The sequence below is a fragment of the Symphalangus syndactylus genome, chromosome 1 (assembly GCF_028878055.3).
Source record: "Symphalangus syndactylus isolate Jambi chromosome 1, NHGRI_mSymSyn1-v2.1_pri, whole genome shotgun sequence".
NCBI lineage: Eukaryota > Metazoa > Chordata > Mammalia > Primates > Hylobatidae > Symphalangus > Symphalangus syndactylus.
This window is the reverse complement of record NC_072423.2, coordinates 83,168,031-83,187,869: the sequence shown is the minus strand read 5'-3', so window position 1 is coordinate 83,187,869 and position 19,839 is coordinate 83,168,031. Positions and strand designations below refer to the sequence as shown.

The following is a 19,839-nucleotide window of genomic DNA, read 5'->3' as shown; positions in this document are numbered from 1 at the left end:
GATTCCCCAATGACTGAAACATTTAGAACATGGTCCATTCATCAATACGACAGTGGGATTCCCCAATGACTGAAACACTTAGAACGTGGTCCATTCATCTATACGACACTGGGATTCCCCAATGACTGAAACATTTAGAACGTGGTCCATTCATAAATGTGACACTGGGATTCCCCAATGACTGAAACATTTAGAACGTGGTCCATTCATAAATGTGACACTGGGATTCCCCAATGACTGAAACATTTAGAACGTGGTCCATTCATAAATGTGAAACTGGGATTCCCCAATGACTGAAACATTTAGAACGTGGTCCATTCATAAATATGACATTGGGATTCCCCAATGACTGAAACATTTAGAACGTGGTCTATTCATAAATATGAACAGCTTGTGTAGAAACTACAATTTACTTATCCTATTATGCTTAAGAAATTATGTGAAATAATGTGAAAATAATCTTATAACATTTGCATGCATATTTGCTGCAAGAGTCATACTTCATTGATACTTAATCATAATCTTGGACATGGTGGGTCCCAATAACCAATATTTAATGCAAGACTGTAAACTTAATAGAGAGAAAACCTTATTTATAAATTTTCATGTGTTCTTTTCTTGACAATAAGGAGCTGTGAGGTTTGTATTTTAAAAGATACTTAGTAATATAAACTTTAATTTTTAAAACTTTTATTTTTAAATTCTGCTTAATTGCATAGAAGTTAAAAGGTAATATTTAATATTTAATGAGGCTTATTGAGCTAGATGATGATATGCAGCTTGTGTTATACTTGCAATTATAAGATTTGCTCATTATACCTAAGCAATCTCCTTCACTCAATCTAGCTACCACTAAGGAAGCAAAATTCCCTGAATCATAATATCAAAGCATTCCATTATGTTTTCTATTAAGTTGTTGTGTTCTTTGAATCATTGTCTATTTTAATTTATCCTTTTAGAAAGAAAACAAATTACTTAACTTGCATTTCCCTCTAGAAGCTTCACTACAGCTAGACTTGGAATTGATTTCAGGCCATTTTTTAATAAATGATGGTCCCTAGTGAAAGATAGAATACTTGAGCCATCAATATTGAGTAAATAAAAGGGTTTGGGTAAATAAGAGAGAAGATACCTATTTTTCTCAAATATTTTAAATATCTAATAACCTATTCCTCATCTAAAACAAGCCACAATTACTGGAAATGATGGTCAGAGGAAGGTTTTAGCAACCCTGTGTAATACTACATGTCATGTTGGATCACTATTACAGAGAAACAGTTGTCATGCTACATTTTAGAAATTCTACACATTACCAGAGAAATAGACAACTCTTATAGCCACAGAAATCCAACGTAGCTACTGTCTACATATTCTTGTTTTAGACCTTTGGTGAAAAAAACTACTATGTGTATTGAATATATTTTACATTAGTTTTATCACAAAAAAGAAAAATGAGAATTCTATTAGATGCAAATACAAATTCTGAATGACAGGAAAGAAAAATTAAAATCAAAGCTGATCTTAATTAACAAAATGTATTATCTGCTTACATGTATATACAACTGTTCATATACAAAGGCACAGATGCATTTGTGGTTTTGAAAAATATCTATTTCATTTCAAAACTTCATTGAACGATATTGCATATGGCAAGAAAACTGCTCTTTTTGAAGGATCTTTTAAAAAGTGTTAAACTTTATTAGATACTCCAAACTAGCAAAGCTCAACTTCATCACAATTATAAAATAACACTGTACACTTTCAATTTTATCTGGAGAAATACACCTATCCCTTGAAATAACTCTGTAAACTTCCTGCTCACAGATTTCATTTCAAGCCTTGAAAATGCAGAAAATCAATGCCGAATATACTTGCCCCGAAAGGAAAAGAAAATTTCAGGGGTGTCAGGATGTTTTATCACATAAAATACAGAATTGCAATTTGTATCTGAGCAGGCAACACACCTCCAAAAATAATACAATACTTATCACAAAATACATTCACAGATGCTAGATTTGGCACAAACCACTCCATACAGCTATTGATGAAATCAGTATTGAAAGCCTTATTACAAAATCTATGGCCCTTTTCTACTCTCCAACAGACATTTCAGGATGCCACAACCTTGCAGCTCCACTCTATCATTAATTTCCCCTAAATACACTTGGCAGAAGAACGAGAAACGTCACATTTTTCATTTAATTTCTAAAGAACATCACATCCTTTAAGAATAGGTTCTTGAAATTTTAAAATGTAAAACATAAAAACCCTAAAGAGACAAACATCCAAAACCATAAAAACCCTAAATAGACAAACATCCAAAAACTTTTCTTCAAAATCACAACAACTTTATATGCTACGTGTTCCTGTAAAATACCACATACACAAACTCACAGGCACACCCACCCACCCAAAACCCACACACTCGCATATATATGGCCTCGTAATACCTCACATATATATACATATCACCAACTACAACAGAGACACACGCATATATATGGTCTCATAATACCTCACATATATATACATATCACCAATTACAACAGAGAAAAGCCAATTTCAGAAAGATGGCTTCAATTTTGATGCATTTACTCACACCTAATTCTATTTCAATTTAACTGTTGCAGAGATATTACAATACCCTGTAACAAAAACCTGACGGAAGATTGTAACAAATTGCTTAAACATCAAACCAAAGACTCAAAATAATTTCATCACAGAGCGAAATCCGCATCCAACTCGCAAAGAATTGGAAAATCCTTGCACTTACCTTGGCCTTGTCCATTCCCCTGATGACCCCAAAAGACCACCGTCACCATCAACAGCCCCGGAGCCCACGTCCACATCCTTCTAGTGACACGCTCATGTCTTCTGGCCATTGCATCATAAACTCTGCATATTCAGTGGGGTGGATGTGAAAGTACAATAAATTACATTATTAGAGAAATGCACTATGACTCAAATCCCATATCTAATATGCACTGTGCATTTCTGAATTATCCTGCCTACATGGAGGTACATTTGAAAATCGTGTTTCCCTCTAGGGTTGTCATATTGATGCTTAATATGAAAGCTCATTCATCTTTAATCTGTAAGCATTCATCTGAATTCCATTTTTAATATCATTTTCCAAAACAGGCCACTTAACCTATGAATGTTAGAAAGTACTCCCGATATACATATTGAAGTTCAGTCAAGCAAAAGCATGGTGTATGGACACTACTTAAGTATAACTTGATATTTAGGCAAATTGATGAATTTAACATACCATGTAATCCCTACATATATACAAAAGGACTTTTCAACACATTTATGTAAGTTTTGCATAAATACCCTTGAAAATATTCTCAAGTTTTAAGTGGTATTCTAATTATGTCTGTAATTTTAACTGAATAAAGAGATGCATCATGTGCAAAAACTAATCTTGTTTACTTAAAATTGAGAGTAAAATTAATTCTAGAAGGTACAAAACACTTGTAATTTTGATTTCAGATATATGACCCACAGGAACTTTCATATATACAAATATTATACGCATATATGACAATGTATATTTGAATGTTCATTTTGAAACTGCTTTTCATACTGATACATGAAAATACTTAAATGTCCACCAAAGCAAGGTTATTTATTCATACATTTGAATGATATACAGTAGCTCAAAAGAATAAACTTGAGTTGCATGTACTAATATGGATAAGTGTCCAAAATGAATAGTGAAGCAAAACTAGCAAATTTAATAATGATAAGTTCAAAATTACACCTTTCATATGTAAACATGTGCAATAGTTAAAACTATAAATTTTATGTTGCATAAATATATAATACAGTATAATAACGCATAAGAATGAGAAACACCTTCAAGACCAAAGTTAGGAAATTACAAGACTACAATTTAAATGGTTAGTAGGTGGAATTTTAAATCAGAGGTTACTCCTAAATCCCAATTTTTCCACAGTTGACAAAATACGGAGTTAAGAAAAGTAAACTTAATGATTTCCAGAATGAACGCTTTATTCAAAATGCTACGTAATTACAATTCTAATAAACTTGCAAGGGAATCCAGTCACCCAGAAGTTTTTTATGCCTTTCTCCTACATCACGAAAGGGGAAGATTTAATTACCAACTTTGCATTACTTAACGTCAGACTCATAGTATCAGAGCTAAAGAGAAATTTAAGAAACACCTAACTCAACCTCTCCATTTTAAATGACCAAATGAGTTGAGAAGGTTACAATGACATTTCTAAGTGCATATGTAAAAACAGAATTTTGATGACAATGACAGTTTAAGTACTAATAAACACTCCTGGAAAAGTTACTGTAATTCAGGTTATTTGACTGTGCTAAATGCCTTACATTCTTTACCCAATTCGGTTTTCACAGAAATCCTATGAACAAAGCACTTCCAAAATTTACCACTTCACAGCTAAGAAAACAAGGCCTAGAGAAATGCTACACGATCCCCTAGTCATGAGGTTAGTAGGTACCACTGTGGAGACTGAGGCAAAACAGGACGATTTCAAAGCCTATGCTCTGAACAAGTAAACACTAAGCAGGAATTTAGTTCTAGATCTCCCAGTTGTAGTCCAATAATCAGCCAAAAAATGGTGCTGAGAAGAGGGGAAAGAAAGATGTCTTGTATATGGAGCCTCATGTATTTGATCCCAAATACATCTTCAAATTGAAAATCATTAGAGCACAAGGCAATAGAATTATTAGTTTGTTTCTAAAATCATCAACCTTTCCCAAGTTGAACATACAAGTATATTTTATCATACATATACTATATCTGTGTATAACGTGTGTTTATATAAGTATTCCTGTGGTTTATATATCTGGATTTGGAATTACAAGTGTTTTGTGATTTATTATTTATTATTATACTTTGAGTTTTGGGGTACATGTGCACAACGTGCAGGTTTGTTACATATGTATCCATGTGCCATGTTGGTGTGCTGCACCCATCAACTCGTCATTTAACATTAGGTATATCTCCTAATGCTGTCCCTGCCCCCTCCCCCCACCCCACAACATTCCCCAGAGTGTGATGTTCCCCTTCCTGTGTCCACGTGTTGTCTCCCTCTGTTGCTCTGGCTGGAGTCAGTGGTGTGATCATAGCTCACTGCAGACTCCAAGTCCTAGGCTCAAGCGATACTTTTGCCTCGGCCTCTCAAGTAGCTCGGACTACAGGCACGCACCACCATCCCTGGCTAATTTTTTTTTACAGAGATGGGGTCCCACCGTGTTGCTTGACTGGTCTCAGCCTCCTTAGGTCAAGGGATCCTCCCACCTAGACTTCCGAAAGCACTGAGATTACAGGTGTCAGCCACCGTGCGTTTTTTGATTTCTTCAATTAATTTTACTTATACACTTGATTACACAAGATTAATTTTGTGTACATAATGAATCTCTTTTGAGGTTTAAGTTACTGATTAATTAGAGTACCACTTAACAAGCGTGTCATCCCAGCACTTTGGGAGGCTGAGGTGGGCGGCTCACCTGAGGTCAGGCATGAGCCACCGTGCCCGGCTTACACACATTCTTTTCACTCCTGCTTGCAGATCTCTGTTCCCTTCTAATTCCAGTGGAACCACTTTCACTTAGTATCAAAATATCCAGATCCACTCATCAAAGTGTAAATAATCCTTCAGTAAATTACCTTTGCAAATCTATTTTTATGTAATATTTCCTTAACTACTTCTTACCTACATCCAGTAGTCATTTTACAAGGTAGAATTTTTACTATTTTACATAGAACTGAGGCAGTATTTGAAAAAAATCTCAAAACACTCTTCAGGAAAGACGAATCTAAAACACCAGTTCCAATATATATTTTAGTAACATTTTAAAGGACAGATGGTTTTCAAAATGTTATTATAATTTAAAAAAATGTAACCTTCCTCTCTGAGTTCATGTTTATGGAAAACTAATATTTCATAAATGCCAAGTTACTATGATGTATTATCTAAATGCTGCCCCTGCCATTCTATAAATATAAAAATCATAACCTTCTAACTAACTTTGGTATTAGTCAACAATTGTGCTGATGAAAAGTAAAATCAATTCATTTAAAAAAAATTTTCTATAAAAAAAAAAACAAGTAACTTTTAAGCAGTATGGTAGATGAACTAAAAAATAAAGTAACATTAACCAGAAAGACATGCCATGGACTTCTCTAATCTTTTTTTGGAACACCCTTTTCATGCATATGAAAATAAAAATTAAATATAAAATACCTACTTTATGTATGTAGTTTTACTTGTGTCTACTGTTCTTTAAAGATTAAAATAACTCCTAAAGCCTGGATAGCTGAGCCCATTGTGCTCTTCTGCCCATAAAATAGATTGGATGTGCAGTGAAAGAGGTAAAACTTAGGCTTTCAGATTAGTTATGACGATGGAACCACAATTCTATTCAATAGTGTTCATCTTGGTCTTTCAAATGTTTAAGGTCACACGGCAAAAGAGAACAGACTTTAAGAATGTTCGTATATTACTTCTCGTCTTACCCAATAGCTACATTAGTTCAATTAGGACAGTGTTTTGGAGTAAACAGCACTGTGAAATGTGTCGTGGAGTCCGGAGGCTCCACCACCTACCTCCAGGTAGTTGTTCTGTCCGATGGAGCCTAGAGTAATACCTTAGGATATGCATTACATCTACAGGTACCAACTAGGAAGGGTAGTCTTGAATTAAAGGGCTTTAGAACACGTTATAAGAGCAAGTCGAAGCTTCCAGGTATTAGAAAAACTTCAATCACAGAGCGTCTCTGGGTTCTATCTGTGGCCAGCATCAAGTATCTGTCTGCCCTCCCCGAATGCTTTCTCTCATCATGTGGATCTTCTAGATGGTTTTATTCTTCCCCAGCCAGCCAAGTTGATCAACAAGCCTAGGTATATTAGGTATGTATAAAGTTGGTTCTTAAATAAAGTCCATTTCTGTATCTAGGTAAGTAATGTCTTCAGACTTACAATTTCATTGATATCTAGAAAGAGTGACTCTAGTTAGCTTGTAGTGTCAGTTTTTCTAGCAGCTTCCTTAAAAAAAAAAAAAATCCTCTCTGGAACAAAATTTCCTTGCAAGTATCGCTGTTGGCAATAGTCCTCTTTACTGAAATGCTTATCCGGTGAAACTTGCGCTGTGCCAGTGAGCCTGCAGGTTGATGGTCCTTTTGTTCAACTTCTCCATTATAAAGCAACCTCTCTGATCACCCTTTTAAAACTAAAGACCAAAGAATCAAATGAGATCAGGAAGTGACCAGAGCTCACAGGTCATCAACTCCTATTCTTAGCATATTATAGCACACAGTCTAAGCCCGAAAAACACAGCAGAACCCATTACAGCTCTCGAGTTCCAGTTATTAGCATTGATTTTTTTCAATGGAAAATTTTCATTAGAAGCTATCACAGGACTCACATTCAGTAATAACTTAGATTAGGATACATACTGGAGCCTCTGTCCTTAGAGTAGGTGCCACTGAGTCACTATTAAAAGGAGTCTTTTTGACCTTAGTAAATTCTCACAGGGCTTATCTCAGTCTAAACTGTAACTGGCCTTTACTAGTGATGTCATGTGTAATTCAAATTAATATTGTAGTGTATATAAATTGTATATATAGGTATAATACATGCATGTATTTACAATTATTTATTTTATTTTTTAATAAGATGAAACTTAGAGGTTAAAATATGACTCTAGGCCATTGTGCTTTAGAATGAAGAGCACAGACATGGGTTGGAAATGTAAATTTTGACCCCATTTAATTTCTGTGACAAATTCATTAATGTCTTCAAGGTTCATGCTCTATGTATGAGACAAATGAAAACAGCTCTAAGATTCCTGAAAACCCTAAAGCATTAAAATTCCACTCTGCCATTAGTTCAGACAAATCATTTGCCAATTTGCCCCACAAGAACCAGGCATCTTTAAATGGTAACATAACATGCACTTCTCTCTCCCAAAGTGTAGTGCATAAACGTTCTGCTTCTGAATAACACAGGATGCCTGCTAAAATGTGCTGTCAGGGGTATTAGTAAGGAAATGTTGTATCAAAACTTCTGCAGATGTGGCCCTGAAATACATATTGTAATAAATCCTCCAGGCCTCTCAAGTTAGGAATAACTGGTTTATAAAATTGTACTTACTTAAAAATTATAGATAAACAGATTTCACCGTAACCCAGTTTTTCTGATCTGAATGAAATAAGGCTCTATATTCAGACTGACTTTTCAGTGAAAAACAACTTAAAATAGTGACAAATCATCTATAAGTTTAAATGAATATAACTAGGAGACCTGAAAACTCAGGTTTAGCAGTCATCTTCCAACAGTTTGAGAGCCCACAGGAGCCACAGAGCCCTCATGTCTCTCCAGAGAAGCAGGGTGATTCCTCCCCCTAAACACCATGCAATTCTTTTTTTTTTTTTTTTTTTTTTTTGAGACGGAGTCTCGCTCTGTCACCCAGGCTGGAGTGCAGTGGCACAATCTCGGCTCACTGCAAGCTCCGCCTCCTGGGTTCACGCCATTCTCCTGCCTCAGCCTCTCCAAGTAGCTGGGGCTACAGGCGCCCCACACCACGCCCGGCTAATTTTTTTTGTATTTTTAGTAGAGACGGGGTTTCACCGTGGTCTTGATCTTCTGCCGTCGTGATCCGCCCGCCTTGGCCTCCCAAAGTGCTGGGATTACAAGCGAGAGCCACCGCGCCCGGCCAACACCATGCAATTCTTGAAGTGAGTGAAAGCATTCCTGCTCACATTGATACCCTCTCAAGTGAACTCAAAGTTAAGCCATCTCCAGCCAGACTAGATACCCTGGCCCATATCTCATTCATTAACATGTGTTGAGAAGCCTTTGTTTCTTGGAAACTACATGAAGTGAATAGGCTGTGGACTCCACTGGACCTAGTGGTCTATATTTAACCAATTCCTTTCACACATATGTATCAGATGCTCTCTTAGTTACGGAGCTGCAGTGGTGAATAAGAAAGCCACAGTCCTGTACTCCTAGGGTTTCAATTCTGAAGACGAAGACAGGCACAGAAACCCAACTGAGCAAAGAGAAGAGATTATTACAAAATGTGTTCACATGCAAAGTGAAGCAAGGGACTGAATATACAACAAGGGTATTGGGGCGAACATTAGATATAATCTTAATTCAGATTATATAAGATTCATACATATAATTTTTATATATAGATATATTAATTTGGGCTGGGCGTGGTGGCTTATGCCTGTAATGCCAGCATTTTGGGAGGCCAAGGCGGATGGATCACTTCAGTCCAGGAGTTTGAGACCAGTCTGATCAACATGGCAAAACCCCATCTCTACTAAAAATAAAAAAGTTAGCCGGGCGTAGTGGTGTGCGCTTGTAGTCCCAGCTACTCAGGAGGCTGAGAAAGGTAAACTGCTTGAACCCAGGAGGGAGAGGTTTCAGTGAGCCAAGATTGTGCCACTGCACTCCAGCCTGGGTGACACAGCAAGACCCTGTCTCAAAAGAAAAAGAAAAAGAGAAATATTAATTTGGACTATACAGATTCTAACCACTTCTTTCAAGTGAGAATATTTAAGCTAAGACCTGAGAATAAAAAGAGTTAGCTTTTCATACACTACAGAAAGATTCGTCTTTTAGGAAAAACCCCCAGTGTTCAAGGACCCTAATATATGAGCAAGATCTTGGCATGTAGAAGAAACCTGTGAATTGGATGAAATGAAAAACTGAAAAGTAGGAATCTGGATGAAGTACAGAAGGGAGAAAGACTAATGTGAGACGTGGCTGAAAGAGAAGGATATGTGAAACAGTACAGGTCTTCATTAGTAATGATGAGGAACATAAATCTTAGTCCAAGTACACCAGAAAAGTGGGAGAGTTGGAAACTGAAAGACATGTTAAGAGATCACTTTGGTTTCTCTGTAGCTAACAGGGTGTAGGAGATTAAGAATTCAAGTAGGTTGACTAAGGATGACCTAAGAAAATAAGCGTAGGTAAGAAAATATGTGGCTCTGGCTAGGCTGGGGACATTGGAAATCAAAAGAGGTGGAGGAAATTACAGATGTATTTGGAACCAAAATATTTTTTAAATGAATGTTAAATTGGATATTGTCAGAATATTGAGGAAGGGCCAAAAATGACTTATAAGCGTCTAGCATGGCTGGCAGTGCCACTTACTGACATGTGGGAAACCAGGACATGTTACCTCTGAATTATTCGAGTGCTACTGTCATGTAAATCATCAACTCCCAGAATAAAGGTCTGGGCCAAACTCTAAGACTAGAAATTATTAGCTGTTTAGTAGTGTTTAGAGCTTAGAGAGAGTATGTGTGTGGAGAGAAAAGAAGAGCAATTAGGACAGAACCCTTAGAAATATCAATATTTAAAATTTGGGAAGAGAAACAGAAACAAATAAATTGTGGGAAAATGAAGCTCAGGGTAGTTGCAAGGGAATGCTAAAAATGAACTATGGCATTTGAGGAGGAAAACGTGGAAACTGAAAGCAAGAGAGGACGGATGGATCGTGAGGGAGCAGCAGCAGCTGTGTCCTAAGGAGAGTCTCAGTGAAAATGAAGGGTTGTAGGAATGAGGACATCTGGGCCAACGAGCTGGCAAGGAGTGATGTCCAGGAGGCAGAATATTTGCATCTAGATCCTGGTGGTACATACCCTTATAGAAAATGTTTCAGATTTGATGACAATAAAGTGGAGGAAAGAAAAAATGTAATGGAAATAAAGATGTCAAAAAACGGGGAACCGAGGTTTGTACTGGTCCTTTCACGTGAAAGCTGAGCCACTAAAATGATGGCTGAACTTGCCTGAAGATGATATTGAGCAAAAGATCTAAAGCCTTAAATAAATGACAAGAGGCCAGGTGCAGTGGATCATGCCTGTAATCCCAGCACTTTGGGGGGCTGAGGCAGGCAGATCACCTGAGGTCAGGAGTTCGAGACCAGCCTGGCCAACATGGCGAAACCCCGTCTCTACCAAAAATACAAAAATTAGCTGGGTGTGGTGGTATGCACCTGTAATCCCCGTTACTCAGGAACCTGAGGCAGGAGAATCACTTGAAACCGGGAGGAGGAGGTTGCAGTGAGCCGAGATCCCACCATTACACTCCAGCATGGGTGACAGAGCAAGACTCCATCTCAAAAAAAAAATAAAAAAAAGACAAGAGTGCCCAGGAGGGAGGTCTGTTGATGATGGTAATACCAAAGGGGCATGGCTGATATTTCCAAGGGGTTTGAGTTTCAAAGGAACAGTCTAATTTGCAAGGAGCGGAGAAATTAACAGTCTAGAAGTTGTAACGGGAACCAAGAACAACCACCTTGGCTTCCAGCCATAGGTATGTGGAGGGTGAGAAAAAGACCTGTCTCAATTTATGAAAGCTAGAGAAACAATTGTACTTTGGTATCAAGCAACTTTTGTTTTAAGATAATTACAAAGCAATATGGAACTTAGCAACAGTCAATTTTGACAGTTTCCTGCAGCTTAGTAAATTCTGCAAAAATTAAGATTTAACACAAAAGTATAGAAAAATTTTAATGGCATAGCACCTTTCTTCACAATTCCTTAAACCAAACAATTCCCTGTTCTTCTAACTCTCTCCTTACAATATCAACTAGGCTTCTTATTCAATGAACGGTTTAAGTCTACTAAGACACACACACACACACACACACACACACGTCTTATCCAGCTGAAGATCTCATTTTTGAAGGTACATTGAAAGTACATAGATCATTCTATAATCATCATCTATGAAGATTGTGAGCAACTGGAACAAGTATTCTTGGAAAAAGAGTTTCCTGTGTATAAGAAAAAAAAGAGTCCAACTCTGGGAACTGACTTGGCTGAGTCATCATTATATGCCACTGGCAAGAAATCAAGAAGTAACCCAGGACTGATAAACTTTGTTAAAGGAAATGGAAACAGCCTATCTGTGAGGCTTAATTCTTGATAATCTGGCCAAGATATAGCATCTGGATAAGAGTTCACTGACTCAACTAAATTTTGTGAAGGTGAAGTACTTGTTAAAATGAAAGATCTATTTAGAGAGAAATAAGTAGACATAATGTCTGCACTATGGATAGGTGTATACCTGCTTTTTGCAAAAACAGTTTGTATCTTTGAAATGCTGGTTTGCCCTGGACAGAGCTAACTTAAATAGAGGCCGGGCGCGGTGGCTCATGCCTGTAATCCCAGCACATTGGGAGGCCGAGGAGGGTGGATCATGAGGTCAGGAGATCGAGACCATCCTGGCTAACACAGTGAAACCCCGTCTGTACTAAAAATGCAAAAAATTAGCTGGGCATGGTGGCGGGCACCTGTAGTCCCAGCTGCTCGGGAGGCTGAGGCAGGAGAATGGTGTGAACCCGGGAGGCGGAGCTTGCAGTGAGCCGAGATCGCGCCACTGCACTCCAGCTGGGTGACAGGGTGAAACTCCGTCCCAAAAAAATATATATATAGTTTATATATATATATATATACGTATATATATATGTATATATATACATATATATATGTATATATATACATATATATATACGTATATATATATGTATATATATACATATATATATACGTATATATATACGTATATATATACATATATACGTATATATATACATATATATATGTATATATATACGTATATATATACATATATACGTATATATATACGTATATATATATGTATATATATACATATATATATACGTATATATATACGTATATATATACGTATATATATATGTATATATATACATATATATATATGTATATATACCCAAAGGATTATAAATCAAGCTGCTATAAAGACACATGCACACGTATGTTTATTGCGGCACTATTCACAATAGCAAAGACTTGGAACCAACCCAAACGTCCAACCATGATAGACTGGATTAAGAAAATGTGGCACATATACACCATGGAATACTATGCAGACATAAAAAAGGATGAGTTCATGTCCTTTGTAGACACATGGATGAAGCTGGAAACCATAATTCTCAGCAAACCATCACAAGGACACAAAAAACCGAACACTGCATGTTCTCGCTCATAGGTGTGAATTAAACAATGAGAACACATGGACCTAGGAAGGGGAACATCACACTCCGGGGCCTGTCATGGGGTGGGGTGAGGGGGAGGGACAGCATTTGGAGATATACCTAATGTAAATGATGAATTACTGGGTGCAGCACACCATCATTGCACATGTATACATATGTAACAAACCTGCACGTTGTGCACATGTGTCCTAGAACTAAAAGTATATATATATAAAAAAAGAGAAAACCATTAAAGAAAGGCTATAATACACAGGAACACACAGACACACATACACCTGTGTGTCTATATCTTCAGTTATCACACTTTTTCTATACAGACTCCACACGAGACAAACATGTTACATTTTATGAGAAACTATAAGTGGAAAGAGGAGAATTTGTTAAATTAATATAGAATGTTCCTTGTTTAGCATAATTCTAACTGTTTCTCATTAGAGGTCTGAGTATCAATCTGTATTATATGTGGCCATGCTGGCATTTGGGAAATTCCACAAGAAATTTTTAAATATGAATTTGGAAAAGGGAAAAGGATTTTTAAAGTGTCTTTTTTTGTTCTGCATTCTGTGTGGAACATATATTTTGTGCTAACTGCTCGTGTTAGCTTGTGATTGCCTGTGACTATGTAGAAGATATACCTTACGTGACTATGTGAGCAATAGTCTTAAAGTTAAGAAATCTAAAAATTGGTTGGTTTAGTTGCTAATTAGGTAAATTACCTTGTAATGGTTACTTAACCTCTCAAAGATTAATTATCTTCAGTGGTACATTGAAGGTTCCATTCATATTGATTTTAGTAGACTTATCCTGCTAAAAAGTAAATTTAACAGAAATTATTCTAGACCTCATTATTTCAGGAGACCCCACCCTAGCTTTTATTCCTAACTTCAAGAAATGCAGAGAAATTTAAAAATTCGATGTTCTCCAATTCAACAGAATATAACTGAACTAAATAGATTTATGTATAATTCATTATTTCAACCTTTAACGCTATATCCAAGCGGTTTGTTTTCACCATAAAGTTATAGCTGTTTAGGCCAATAATTAAAGAGGACCTTGATAGAGAATGACAAGAGAGGATGATCGCCCTATTGTCTATCTTCCAGCTGCTTTCAATGCCCTGAAGTTTTATTCACACCCAAATATTAGAATCTTATCTGAGAGAGCGTACTCAAATGATGAATCATGCTACTTTCTCAAGAAAAGTGTTACAGAAAAATAAATGCCTTTCTGGTCAAAGCACTGATGCTCTGGAAATAATCTTTTTCCAAATGAGGTACAGGAATTGTTAGGACTATTAAAAGTTTGTATATGATATCTGCCAGGTTCGACTGAGCTTCACTTAAAATCTACTATATTAGGGCTAAGTGTAATGACTCAAATTAGTGAACTTAAAAATTGTTTTAAAATGTTTCATGGAGACATTTCAAATATTGCTCTCTGATTTATCACTGTTACTTTTGCTGAATTCAATTTGATGCCAAGATTTATTCAGATTAATCAAATGCCACAAACTCTGATACCTAATGTTCCTTAACACCTTAAGAACCTTTAAACAGGTCAAATGTTGAAGATACGCTTTTAGTGAAACTGTACCTAAGCACATGAATTCTATTGAATATAGCTTTTCAGAAGACTAACAAAGAAAGAAGACTTAGGAAATTCAGAAACATTTTTTAAACCTTCTAGAGGGAATTAAACTACTGAAAAATAATTTCAATTTGTGAATCTAATGGCATTAATCAGAACATAAGAAAAAAGTAACCATAAAAATTTATGGGGGTAATATTTTATATGAGGATCAGGAAAAACAACTAATGGATATTAGGCTTAATACCTGGGTGATGAAATAAACTGTACAACCAACCCCATGGCACAAGCTTACCTCTGTAACAAACCTACACTTGTACCCCTGAAATTAAAAGTTAAAATTTAAATAAATAACGTTGTGCTATTAATTTCAACCAGAGCCTTTCCAAGGTGCAGGGAACTTTTGAGAATTTTATTTCTTGCAAAAGGAAATTTGATTCCTTGCTTAGGGCCTTCCTAGCAAAACCTCTATTCTTTGGAGAAGCATCATACTCCTACAAGATTTAAGGACCATCATATTTGTCAGACTTTTTTCTGTTTTACTGTGAGAAGTTTACAGAATATCAAGAAAAATCAAATCCGAAGGTGCACTACACGTGTTTTATCAAAAGGAACATATATGTTTACTTTTAAGAAAATACGACAAATTTAGTTTTCTGACCTATTACCAAGTTAGACATCTTGAGTGAATTGAATCTGTTGTAATCCTGTTTGGTTTTCATCCCATGGCTCTGGAAAACTGACATTTATCTCCAATTTTTCAACTCTGCTTCTTTCCAGTACCTCATCTATACGACTATTGTAGTACTTTTCATCTGCTTCTACCACTACATTATGGCTGCATTACTTTTAACACAGTGTCCCACATCTTACCCATTTCTACCTAATATAAAGAGTAGAAATTGAATTATAATTGAGTATCCAGTTGCCTCATATTCTGGTCTTCAACTGAAATAACTCCAGCTATCTCAAAACTTCAACCCTCCCTGGAAGTATTGGACCAAATTATCCCAGATTATAGCACTCTCAGGCGAAAATTACTAATGCTTTTATAGTTTCAGAGACAGTATCAGGTTATTCAACACAACCTTCCATGCACCATCCCAGCCTCATATAATCAGAGGACACTTAGACGACTTTAATAGCCTTCAAAAGACACCCTCCTCTTTTACTTATATATATATTTATTTATCTATTTATTTAATGGAGACAGGGTCTCACTCTGCCACCCAGACTGGAGCGCAGTGGCATAATCACGGTCTACCGAAGCCTGCACCTGCCGGGCTCTGATCCTTCCACCGCAGCCTCCTGAGTGGCTGGGACCACAGGCGCCGCCACCACGTCTGCCTGGTTTTTGTATTTCTGTGGAGATGGGGTTTCACATGTTGCCCAGGCTGATCTGAGACTCCTGGGCTCAAGAGATCCACCTGCCCCGGCCTCCGAAAGTGCTGGGATTACATGAACGAGCCACTGTGCCCAGCCGGCCCCGCCCGGTTTTTAACCTTCGTACTGTTTATATAATCATCCTTCACAAAATAGAACACTTCATTACTCGATGGTTCTCATTATTCTAACATGAAGAACTATCTTAAGAAAATAAATTCCCTGCCGTTCGCGGTGGCTCACGCTTGTAATCCCAGCACTCTGGGAGGCCGAGGCGGGCGGATCACGAGGTCAGGAGATCGAGACCATCCTGGCTAACACGATGAAACCCTGTCTCTACCAAAAATACGGAAAATCAGCCGGGCGTGGTGGCGGCGCCTGTAGTCCCAGCTACTCGGGAGGCTGAGGCAGGAGAATGGCGGGAACCCGGGAGGCGGAGCTTGCAGTGAGCCGAGATCGCACCCCTGCACCAGCCTGGGTGACAGAGCGAGACTCCAGCTCAGACAAAAAAATAAATAAATAAATTTCCAATATTTCCTGGAATATCCAATTTAATTCTATACATCACATAAAAATAAAAGCCGTCTTACTGTGTTAGTTTCTTACTGCTGTTACAATAAATTAACATAAAATCAGAGGCTTAAAACAACACATTTTTTTTTTTATACTTCTGGGTGTCAGAAGTCCAAAATGGGTCTTAGTGTGCTAAAATCAAGTTATCATCAAGTCTATATTTTGTCTGGAGATTCCAGGAGAGAATTCACCAGGTTTGAGGGGTCACATGTATCCCTGAGCTCTTGGCCTCTGCACATCTTGGACACAGCACATCACTTCAGCCTCGGCTCCAGGTTCCCCAAGCTCTTCTGCTCACTCTGGTCTCTCCGCCTTCCTGTCTGAAGGTTCTTTGTGACTACAGTGGGCCCACCTAGATAATTCAGGATAATCGCTCCAGTTTAAGGTGAGGTAATTAGCAATCTTAATTCCACCTCTAACCATAATGCTTCCATGCTGCCTAACAACACATTCAAAAGGTCATCCTGCTGGCCGGGCGCGGTGGCTCAAGCCTGTAATCCCAGCACTTTGGGAGGCCGAGGCGGGCGGATCACGAGGTCAGGAGATCGAGACCATCCTGGCTAACACAGTGAAACCCCATCTCTACTAAAAATACAAAAAATTAGCCGGACGTGTTGGCAGGCGCCTGTAGTCCCAGCTACTCGGGAGGCTGAGGCAGGAGAATGGCATGAACCCGAGAGGCGGAGCTTGCAGTGAACTGAGATCGCGCCATTGCACTCCCGCCTGGGAGACAGAGCAAGACTCCGTCTCAAAAAAAAAAAAAAAAAAAAAAAAAAAAAAAAAAAAAAAAGGTCATCCTGCTAAGGGTCATTATTCTACCTACACACTAAGTGACTGAGAAAAAGTAAAGTTATGTATCATGCTTTACCTATGGTGAGGAAATAATAACTTATAATGATTTATCTAAAAAAACCTGTTTTTAAAAGCTTTGGTCCTAGTCTATTGATTAAAGTTTTGGTATATTCCAGATAAATTTCATGTCCTTGATGCTAACACATTGTGCACAGTAGATGGCCTTTTTAAAATATTACCGTATAAAGGAATATTTAAGGTTGTCTGGACAATAGAAAAGGAACTTTAGTTGCTATGCCACAAAAGGCCGGATTTCTGCACATTACACCTCCTACCAGTGCACACATATGCAAACTCCTTCCTGAAAGCCTGGTTTATGTTTCCTATGTGCTTAGCAATGGTTTTACTCTCACGACTGTTTATATTAAGTCCTATTTTTTAAAGCATATCCTCATTTGTCTGTTTTCCTGAGCCTCTGAACTGGATTTCATCTGGTATGTACTGCACAGGTTTGCACACTTGATTGTACGCTACTTTAAAGCATCCTCTTGTGTTCTGGACACGGTTATTTTTCTCCATGGTAAGGTGATAAGTGACTTCTCTGAGGACTTGCCACCTTAGAATGCAGTGGTGACATCACCTGCTCAGGCTCTGTCTGCAATGTGGAATTTAGTATTTTCCAACTTCTGGTCTAACTTGATCTTCATAATTAAGCAGAGCCACCTTTTGAGGGAACAGTAGGGTGTCTGCCCCTAAACGTCTGTGTAAATGCAGAGACACATTTGGGAACATAACTGATTTTATGTACAGAAGCCAGATGCATTTCATGCCCATGCATGCTTAGGGAAGCAAGTTCATCTCATCTATCACAATAAGCATCTGTGCCACTAAATTCCACTGCAGGATACTTTTCACACTTAGACAACAAAACATTTAAGGAAATAAAAGCTCTTTCCAATAAAAAATGTGCATCAAAAACTGTGTGTATGTTTAAAATAAAAAAACCTTCCTCTATAAGGCCGCAGGAACTACTAAGAAAGCATTCTTGAAATATATTTTCTGATAGCCATCTAGGCCCTTGCCTTATATAAGATTTAAGGAAAGTGATGTGTGTGTCTTTATACTTGAAAGGCTGCTTTCAACAGCAAAGGGTATGCTTTGAGGTATCAATATAGTTTTGAGAATGCAAAAGTTTAAAAGAACTAATGGAATGCATATTCTCCAGGTATGAACATTCAACTGTCATTATTTTCCTACCATCTACTAGATTAGAAACAGAAGAAAAATTATGGAAATGTCTGTTTTCCCTCAATAGGAGTACCTATATATTAAAGTTAATTAATTGCTATTCTTTAAACATTTTCAAAATAGACTCGTAAGTGACAACTTTCAGAGAAAATAAGGGTTTTTGGATGTATATATTTACTTATAACATGGATAAAATAATTTTGTTAAATATTAACTCCATATTAATAATGTTCTCTATTGTTTTTGCATTTTGTTTAACAATAGAGAATCTAATACATTTAGTGTTGATGAGTTTCATACAGTTTCCTGTCAATGTACTTTGTCTTTATTTTATTGGACTACTAATCATTTATTTATGATTAGTTGGAACTACTCATATTTTAAATATGTCAAGTGAATTGCAAGCACTTGTTGCTGATTTGAAATTTGCTTTTTACACATATTCATGGTATCCTCTGAAAAAGAAAATTTTATATTTTAACAAATTCCAATCCATAAATTTTTTTTAAATTTTCTCTTATTGGTTAAGGCTATGTTTGGATATTTAATTTTAACCATAATGTTGCAAGTGATATTTGTCTATGGTATTTTTTTTTATATTTTGAAAAAGTGTATTTGACATCCACTATGGAATTAATATTTATTAATGACGTATTATACCTTTGTGCAACTATAAAATACATATAGCCAATTATCTGAACACCATTTTATGAACTGTTTATCACTTATCCACTGATTTGAAACACTATCTTTATCATATATTGGATTTTAGGTTTATCGAGATTATGTAACATGAAATTATTTAATTATGAATTTATGTGAATTCAAGCATGACAGTCAGCTCTTCTTCCCCACCACTACCCTGTAAAAGGGTGGATGGAATAATTGCTTCCCTATGGCTTAAGTGTATGAGAGGTATCCAACATGGTCTTGATGAAGTGGGAACTACACAGAAACTGTTTTTGGTCCTGAAATGTACTCCAGCTTTACCAATTTGTTCTACACATATACCATTGAGGATAGAAGCTGAATTTTGCTAATGATTATATTTACACTACTTAACATTGTACCAGATACTGAGTAGATGCTTAGAAACATGTTTAATGATTTGTTTTATTGCTAGAGACCTAATTATCTGCTGTAGTGGTGCTATCTCATTCAGAATCATTTTGACCAGCCTTTCTCCATCATG

At 36.9% G+C, this 19,839-nt stretch overlaps 1 long non-coding RNA gene across 1 annotated transcript in view; it reads right to left on the bottom strand.

The window, feature by feature from the left end:
* The window catches only part of LOC134732027 (uncharacterized), a 104,612-nt gene that overhangs the window by 70,478 nt on the left and 14,295 nt on the right, over positions 1-19,839 (bottom strand). The window contains exon 2 of the long non-coding RNA XR_010114871.1: positions 2,774-2,895. This is a non-coding gene — a long non-coding RNA (uncharacterized lncRNA). The remainder of the gene's footprint in view (positions 1-2,773; positions 2,896-19,839) is intronic.